The sequence below is a fragment of the Rattus norvegicus genome, chromosome 9 (genome assembly GCF_036323735.1).
Source record: "Rattus norvegicus strain BN/NHsdMcwi chromosome 9, GRCr8, whole genome shotgun sequence".
Taxonomy (NCBI): domain Eukaryota; kingdom Metazoa; phylum Chordata; class Mammalia; order Rodentia; family Muridae; genus Rattus; species Rattus norvegicus.
Genome location: NC_086027.1, coordinates 13143857 through 13153541, shown reverse-complemented (window position 1 = coordinate 13153541; position 9685 = coordinate 13143857).

Genomic DNA, 9685 nt, shown 5'->3' with positions numbered 1-9685 from the left:
CTGTTTCCTGATTGTGGCTTTTTTTGTTTGAAGCTCTAAACACCATTTTGTTGTTGTTGAATTTTAATTGGATATTTTTCATTCAGAATTCAAATGTTCTTCATTTCTTGTTTTCCAGAAAGAAGTCCAAATACCATCACCCTCCCCCTCTTCTATAAAGGTATTCCTGTCACCATCCATCCACTTTCCCAGCCTAGGCAGGACCAAGGGCTGCTCATTCCATTTGTGCCCAAGAAGACCAACCTCTGATACACATGCAGATGGAGCCATGACACAGTCCCTGTATAGTGTTTGGGTAGTGGTTTAGTGTCTGGGAAATCTGCTTGGCAGGCATGGTTGTTCTTATAGGGTTGCAAGTCCCTTCAACTCTTTCAATCGTTCTGTAATTCCTCCAACTGAGGTCCAGTTCTCAGTTCAATGGTTTGATGCTAGCATTCGCCACTGTATTTGACATGATCTGGCTGTGCCTCTCAGGAGACATCTATATCCAGTTCCTGTCAGCCTGCACCTCTTAGCTTCATCCACCTTATCTAGTTTGAAGGCTGTATATGTATAGACCACTCGTGGGGTAGACTCTGGATGGCCATTCCTCTAGGCTCTGTTCTAAATTTTGCCTCCCTATCCCTTCAATAGGGATTCTTCTTCTCCTTTAAAGGAAGGAGTGAAGCATCAGCATTTTGGTCATCCTTCCTGAATTTTATTTTGTCTGTGAATCTTGGGGAATTCCAGCATTTGGGCTAATATCCACTCATCAATGAGTGCATACCATGTGTGTGTTTCTGTGATTGGGTTACCTTACTCAGGTTGATATGTCTTAGTACATCCTCTTTGCCTATGAATTTCATGAAGTCATTGTTTTTGATATCATCTACATTGTGTAGATGTACCACACTTTCTGTTTCCATTCCACTGTTGAAGGGCATCTGGGATCTTTTCATTTTCTGACTAGTATAAATAAGGCTGCTATGAACATGGTGGAGCGTGTGCCCTGTTGTATGTTGGAGCATCTTTTGGGTAAATGTGTAAGAGAGGTATAGTTGGGTCCTCAGCTAGTGCAATGTCTAATTTTCTGAGGAACCTCCAGACTGATATCCAGAATGGTTGTACCAGTCTGCAATCTCACCAACAATGTAGGAGTGTTCCTCTTTCTCACATCCGCGCAAGCATCTTCTATCGCCTGAGTGTTTTATCTTAGGCATTCAGACTGGTGTGAGGTGGAATCTCAGTGTTGTTTTCTTTTGCATTTCCTTTATGACTAAAGATGTTGAACATTTCTTTTGGTGCTTTTCACACATTCCCTATTCCTCAGCTGTTAATACTTGTTCAGCTCTGAACCTCAACTTTTAATAGGATTATTAGTCTCCCTACAGTCCAACTTCATGAGTTCTTTGTATATTTTGGATATTAGCCCTCTATCAGTTGTAGGATTAGTAAAGGTCTTTTCCCAATCTGTTGGTTGCTGTTTAGTCCTAACCACAGTGTCCTTTGCCTTACAGAAGCTTTGTACCTTTATGAGGTCCCATTTGTCTACTCTTGATCTTAGAGCATAAGGCATTCCTGTTTTGTTCAGGAAATTTTTTCCAGTGTCCTTGTGTTCAAGATTCTTCCCCACTTTTGCTTCTATAGATTGAGTGTATCTGGTTTGATGTAGAGGTCCTTGATCCACCTGGACTTAAGCTTTGTCCAGGGCAATAAGAAGGGGATGATTTGGACTCTTCCATATGCTGACCTCCAGTGGAACCAGCACCATTTGCTGAAAATGCTATCTTTTCTCCACTGGACAGTTTTGTCTCCTTTGTCAAAAAATCAAGTGATCATAGGTGTGTGGGTTCATTTCTGGGTCTGCAGTTCTATTCCACTGGTCTATCTTCCTGTCTCTGTACCAATACCATACAGTTTTTATCACTAATGCTCTGTAAACTGCTTGAGTTCATGGATGGTGATTCCCAGGGAAGTCCTTTTATTGTTGAGGATAGTTTTAGCTATCCTGCGTTACGTGTTATTCCAAATGAATTTGCAAATTTTTTTGTCTAACCCTATGAAGAAGTGTATTGGAATTTTGATGGGGATTGCATTGAATCTCTAGGTCACTTTTGGAAAAATGGCCATTTTTACTCTCTTCATCCTGCCAACCCACAAGCATGGGAGATCTTTCCATTTTCTGAGATCTTCTTTAATTTCTTTCTTCAGACACATGAAGTTCTTTTCACACAGATCTTTCACTTGTTTGATAAAAGTCAAACTGAGGTATTTTTATGTTATTTGGGACTATTATGAAAGGTGTCATTTCCCTAATTTCTTTCTCAACTTGTTTATCTTTTGTGTAGAGGAAGGCTACTGATTTGTTTGAGTTAATTTTATACCCAGCCACATTGCCGAAGTTGTTTATCTGTCTTAGGAATTCTCTGGTGTACTTTTTTGGGTGTCTCAATTATACTGTCCTATCGTCCTCAATAGTGATAGTTTTCTTCTTCCTTTCCAATCAGTATCCCTTTGACCTCCTCTTGTTGTCTGATTGCTTTGGCTAATGCTGGGGACAACATACAATGACAGGGACTGCCAGTAGTAGGCTGGGATGGTGACATGTCAGAAGCCTGCAGCAGGTCCTTGTAAAGTAGGGTGGCTTTGGGAACCCTGAGTATCAGGACACACATCCCTCCACGAGTCCCACCATCTGAAATAAGAGGCTGCCTTCAGTAGTCCTGGATGGAGACATCTCAATAGTCCGCAGTAGCTCTTTGTAAAAACTGGTTGTTTCCATTTCCCTAAGCTTATCACTGGACAAGGGCTGTATAGATTTCATTTGTGTGTGACTGCCTATCAGTTGGCCTTGGTGTGCACAATTATAGTATTATATCTGACTTTCCTAAGGGCTGTATAGATTTCATTTCTGTGTGACTGCCTATCAGTTGGCCTTGGTGTGCACAATTATTCTATTATATCTGACTTTCCTACTTCTTTCTCCTTCTGCTCTGGTGAATTCTGTGAAAATAGATGTTCCTTGATGTTATGATTCTTAGACAATTGGAAATTGATGCATAGGGGCACAGCACAGCATAGCCCTAGAGGCCCATACTGTGTGTTCTCATCGTGGAAAAAATGTAATCACTGCACAATTGTAGTTCCAGATTAAGGTTTGACTTGCAAAAATAGCTTGAAGAAAATAAGAGACTCAGGTGACAGCAGATGCTGGCGAGGATGTGGAGAAAGAGGAACACTCCTCCATTGTTGGTGGGATTGCAGACTGGTACAACCATTCTGGAAATCAGTCTGGAGGTTCCTCAGAAAATTGGACATTGAACTGCCTGAGGATCCAGCTATACCTCTCTTGGGCATATACCCAAAAGATGCCTCAACATATAAAAGAGACACGTGCTCCACTATGTTCATCGCAGCCTTATTTATAATAGCCAGAAAATGGAAAGAACCCAGATGCCCTTCAACAGAGGAATGGATACAGAAAATGTGGTACATCTACACAATGGAATATTACTCAGCTATCAAAAATGACTTTATGAAATTCGTAGGCAAATGGTTGGAACTGGAAAATATCATCCTGAGTGAGCTAACCCACTCACAGAAAGACATACATGGTATGCACTCATTGATAAGTGGCTATTAGCCCAAATGCTTGAATTACCCTAGATCCCTACAACAAACGAAACTCAAGACGGATGATCAAAATGTGAATGCTTCACTCCTTCCTTAAATGAGGAAAAAGAATACCCTTGGCAGGGAAGGGAGAGGCAAAGATTAAAACAGAGACTGAAGGAACACCCATTCAGAGCCTGCCCCACATGTGGCCCATACATATACAGCCACCCAATTAGACAAGATGGATGAAGCAAAGAAGTGCAGACCGACAGGAGCCGGATGTAGATCGCTCCTGAGAGACACAGCCAGAATACAGCAAATACAGAGGCGAATGCCAGCAGCAAACCACTGAACTGAGAATAGGTCCCCCGTTGAAGGAATCAGAGAAAGAACTGGAAGAGCTTGAAGGGGCTCGAGACCCCAAAAGTACAACAATGCCAAGCAACCAGAGCTTCCAGGGACTAAGCCACTACCTAAAGACTATACATGGACTGACCCTGGACTCTGACCCCATAGGTAGCAATGAATATCCTAGTAAGAGCACCAGTGGAAGGGGAAGCCCTGGGTCCTGCTAAGACTTAACCCCCAGTGAACTAGACTGTTGGGGGGAGGGCGGCAATGGGGGGAGGGTTGGGAGGGGAACACCCATAAGGAAGGGGAGGAGGGAGGGGGATGTTTGCCCGGAAACCGGGAAAGGGAATAACACTTGAAATGTATATAAGAAATACTCAAGTTAATAAAAAAAAAGAAAAGAAAATAAGAGAAAATGAATTAGAGCCAACATTGGGACCCTAAGAAAGGAAAAAGTTATTGAAGTTAGGAAGTAAGTTTTACATAATATTATAGACTGGTTAAGGAAGTATAGAATATATAAAATAATATACTAGTAAATTAAGTCAAGCTACTGGAACCCTTATGAGAGTCATTGTGTGCAAGGAACAGAAAGCTAGTGGAATTAGTGTGCTAAGAGTTACCTTGATTCTTTCTGGCCACTGCCTGGCAGTTTTGCCTATGTCATTTATCATTAGAGCTTCACAGAAAAGTGCAGGTAGCTGACCTCGGAGCTTTGGTCTCTGAAGTATAAAAGTAAAGAGTTAAAGTTTAAAAAATGATAAGTTTACAATTATTATTATTATATTGGCCACAGGCCTGGGTATAGGGGAAGCCTGAAACTTTGGAGAACAGTTGTAATTCTTAGTTCTTGGTGAGATGTAGTCATTCTTTGCATTTGATTTGGCAATGATTACACAATGTCTTTTTCCTCCCCACTTTTGGATTTTAATAAAGGACTGGGGCAAGAGAAAGGCTACAGAACATGTGAAGAGTAAATGAGAGAGAGCATCAGGGAGTGAATGAGAGAGTAAATGACAGAGCAAATGTCAGAACAAATGTGAGAGCGAATGAGAGAGCATGAGACGAGCATGTGAAGAGTGAGTGGAGAGAGAATGTGAAGAGTGAATGAGGGAGTGAATGAGAGAGCAAGTCTGAGAACAAATGTGAGAGCCAGGGAGAGAGCATGAGGAGAGCATGTGAGAATGAGTGAGGAGAGAATGTGAGGTGTGTGTGAAGATTGTGTGTGTGCATGACAGGAGAGTGCATGTGGTGTGTGTGAGATATGTATGAGGTGTGTATGAAGAGTGTGTGTGAGTGACAGGAGAGTGCATGTGGTGTGTGTGAGATATGTGTGAGGTGTGTATGAAGAGTGTGTGTGTGTGTGACAGGAGAGTGCATGTGGTGTGTGTGAGATATGTGTAAGGTGTGTATGAAGATTGTGTGTGTGCGTGAAAGGATAATGAACAGACGTGTGCATGACAGTGGGCATGAAAACCCCCACCATGAGTCTTAACTCAGAGCTGCAACAGGCTTGAACGAGCCCAGGCATGCCCAGATACCTAGGGTTGAGTCACCGTTAAAACTAACAGACCATAAAAGGAAAGAAATGCAGAACAGACCAGGAGTACCGGATCTGACTCACAGGCCACCTGGCAGGAAGAGATAAACCCCCAGCCCCCGACATTCAGGACGCCCCAAACCTGCCAATGTGTGTAGCTTTACCTTATTACCTCATCATGTGAAATAGCCAATCATATGTGAACATATCTGTGTGCCTCGTTTGAATCCACCAATCCCCGTAACTATGCATCTGCTTCTGTACGCGCGCTTCTGCTTCCCCAATCCCTATAAAAGCCTCATGCTGGAGCTGCTGGGCGCGCAAGTCCACCGAAGAGACTGTGTGCTCGCAGGTACCTGTGTTTTCCAATAAACCCTCTTGCTGATTGCATCCAAGTGGCCTCGGCTCGGTCATTGGGCACTTGGGTCTCCTCCTGAGGGAAAGGTCCTCTCCGGAGATCTTTCATTTGGAGGCTCGTCCGGGATTCGGAGATCCTCCGCCCAGAGATCATCGACCACCCACCGGGAGGTAAGCTGGCAGGCGTTTGTCTTGTCTGTCCTGTCTTGTCCTGTGAACAATTGATCAATAGGCTCAGATCTGGGGACTATCTGGGTGGGCCAGAGAAGGAGCTGACGAGCTCAGACTTCTCCCCCGCAGCCCTGGAAGACGTTCCAGGGGTGGTTGGAGGAGAGGGAGGTCTGGATCCGTGGCGCCTCCGTCTGTTTTCGGAGGGATCCGGACCCTCAATGACTCCGGCTGAATTTTATTGGAGTAGAGGATCCAAGACCCTCGGTGACTCCGTCTGAATTTTTGGTTTCAGTTTGGTACCGAAGCCGCGTGGCGCGTCTCTCTGTTACTTGTTTGACTGTTGGAATTGTTTATCTTCTTTGTGACCTGACTGTGGTTTTCTGGACGTGTTGGTGTCTGTTGTTTGTGTTCTGTTTTTGTGTTTGGTATCCCAGAAGCAGCTAAGGTTAAGCTGCAGTTTGGGCCAGGTACTGAAGGTACCAGGCATCTGTGGAAATTGGTTATAGGATGCTTTGTCTTGGTCTTGTTTCTCTGGTTTGTTTTCTGTGAAATTGTTGAGTGTCTTTTTGGCTTTTGTTTCATGTTTGAATTTGGACTGACGACTGTGTTTGAAATCATGAAACTGTTTGCTTTGTTTGTCAAAGAGTTTTACTTGGTCATCTTGGTGCTTAAGTTAAAAATTGAAAATAATTTGCTTGAGAGAAATTGTTTTCTGCCAGGGAGTTTTGTCTCTCTCTCTTGAGCCTCCTCCCCAAGGAGAGATGCCGCAGGTTGGGGGGGGCAGAAAAGCCCCTAAAATAGTTTCAAAAAAAATCTACAACAAACTGTGAAAAACTTTGTTTTGCCCGTCAAAATTTAGAATTCAGACTTTGGCTGTGGCCAAGGTCAGGATTAATGTCTTCTTTTCCATGGGCCTTTAACCCAGTGAGACAGTTTGGTAAAGGGCTGCTACTGAGGTCCTGAAAGTCCCAGGTGAACCCATTACAATTCTTTTGTCAGCCACATGGTATCTAGCACCCAGGTTCTAACCATCTCTCCATCCTTTTGTTATTAGTTGCTACTAGAAGCCTAGTGTCATTTGGAGGCTGGTTCTCTTGAGAGGCAAAGCCACCAAGCCGACACTGAAGAGAGATACTCCTTGAGGGAAAATCTAAGTTTAGAGAGATAGTTGATAACAGATCGGCTGCCTCTCTGCTCACCTTTCTGTTTCATAGACAAAGCTTGTGCTTATTTGTACAATGGCCTTTTTGTCCAAGAAAGGCCTCCTGGTTTAGCTGTGTGACTAAATGCTATTTGCCCTCTTCAGTGGACCTCTATTCTCAAGATTCTCTTGTTTTCCCACCATCCCATTTGAGATGCTTGTTAGTAACTGTTACAGATCTTCTTTACCACCGAGGAAAGACAGAATCCTGCTAGAGGCCAGAAAGAATGTTCTAGACATGGGTGGAAGGCCCTCACTCCTGACTGACTTCAATATGCCTGAAGGTAGGGAGTGCTCCAGGTCTGCCGCCAGGCTCCAAGGGTGGGTCTCTGAGGGGCTGGAAAACGCCCCACCAATCTGGCTAAGATAAAAACAAAGATATGAAGAGAAAGTTACAGAAATTTGAAGGGTTAAGCTAAGTTGCTGAGAGTTAGTATAAGTTACAGAGAAAGTAAGGTTGAACAAACAGACAAAAAAGAAGAGGAAATTAGAGAGCTAAAGAGAGATAAAAGACAAGAGAGGAACATGTACTGGCCACAGTAGTTAGGGAACCTAGGAAGACAGTACCTGGCAACAGAAGAGAATTCCTGGCTAAAAGTCAGTGTGCCTGATGCAAAGAAAAAGGACCCTGGGTCAAGGACTGCCCCAGGAAGAACAAGAGGGGCCTCTCCAGTGGCTCTTAGGCAAGCCTCTTGGTCCTAGAGTGCTGGCTATGCAAAAAGATAGAAGGAAGGTCTGTCCAGTTGTTGTGTGAATGCGGGGGGCATAACATTCTGTGCTCCTACGTCCAAATGGACTAGTGTCCAGCGAAAGACCTTGGGTACAGGGGGCTACTGGCAACAAACAATACTTGTGGACTGCTCAGCTTTGTAGGTATTTCCAATAAAAAGCAAACAAACAAACAAACAGCCTTATTACAGTTGCAGCAGGTGCAGGAGAGAAAGCTGGGAGATATCCTGTGCTGCTGTCCTCATGCTGTGATTCTGCAGCAACAACTTCCTTAGGAATAGGAACCTGTATGCAGTGGGATCCCTTGCTGGGCCTATCATCTCAAAAATAGGGGCTTCCCTAATCCAAAACCTTGGAATCCAGTTTACTTCAGGCCAGGAATGAAGTCAAACATCATTAGGGAAAGAGCAAGGGAAAAATTACATAGGAAAAAATATGTGCATTAATCAGAAAAGATCCTCAATTTCTAAGGCCTCCACAATCTCCACCCCTCTCTTCTGAGCTGTGCATAGTGATGTTGTACAACTCCAGATGGTAGGAAAAGGCAGAGTTCTTCCAAGAAAAAGATCATACATGATTTTCACCCTGACATATGTGAGTTGAGGTGGCATCGTATCACAGAGTCAGCACACCCGGGATAAGGACACAGAAGCCACAGATGACAATGCCAATGGACTCCCTCCTGAACTTATGGACCCATTAAAATTGAGGTTTAGCTTAACCTTAGGCCATTCCACTCCCTGCCCATCCACCTGATTTTTATGTTTGCTCTAAGTAAAACATCAGAGTGGAGCCCCAAATATCCTCATGATTGGACTTGGAAATTCAGGAAGAATGATATTGGAGAAGGGATGGCTATGTGGTTACAATGTGGTAACTAGGTTCTGACCAGGAACCTCGTCCTTAGCCAATGGGGACTTTAAGGCCGGGCCTCCTGCTTGTTCCAGTGCAGGCTAAGACTTCAGGGTCAGGCCAGCTCTTGAGCCCCACACAGGGCAGCCTGCATAATCTTGTGACTGCATTAGAGCCAGAGTGCTCTCCACCCTATCCTCTTCTCTCCTCTTTGTCACAGCCATGGTCCCCAAGAGCAATTGTCAAACACCTTTATACATCTATGTCAATATCATAGTCAGATTCCCAGAGAATCAATCCCCATAGCTGACCATAAATGAGTATTCACGGTGTGTGTATATATAATGTTGTAGAACACAGAATAGGGATTCTTGTTGAAAGCTTCGTGGACATGTGTCTTTGCTAGATGTCTTTGCAATGGGATCTTTCCACATGACTTAGATATCCTTGCCATGAGTTCATTACCCATCCCCTTTCCATTTCAGTTTCTTTTTTCTTGTGGATGCTAATGCTCTTTGACATAAGATCCAAGGATGAACTTCCATACTGGGCTATGGTTTCAGACTTGATTTACAGCCATGTGGCCCTCGGGTTGCTTCCTTTTAATCCTAGAGGTTGATTAATCTTTCCAGCAAGGATTCCAGTACTTGATAGGACTGTGCTACATGCTGTCAGAGCAGAGATATACAGAATTTATATGCTGTCCTTCCACTGACGGTGCTTACCTTTGCCAAGTCCTCAAAAAGGGCAGCGCTTGGAAAAATACACTGCAGGCAAAGAAATCATATATCTGGGTCTACCCCTGGATCTGTGAGAAATGAAAGAGGAATATGTCTTCGCTTACTGGAAGTCTTATCCCAAGTCTAGGGAAGGGGACTCCCAGAGAGCAC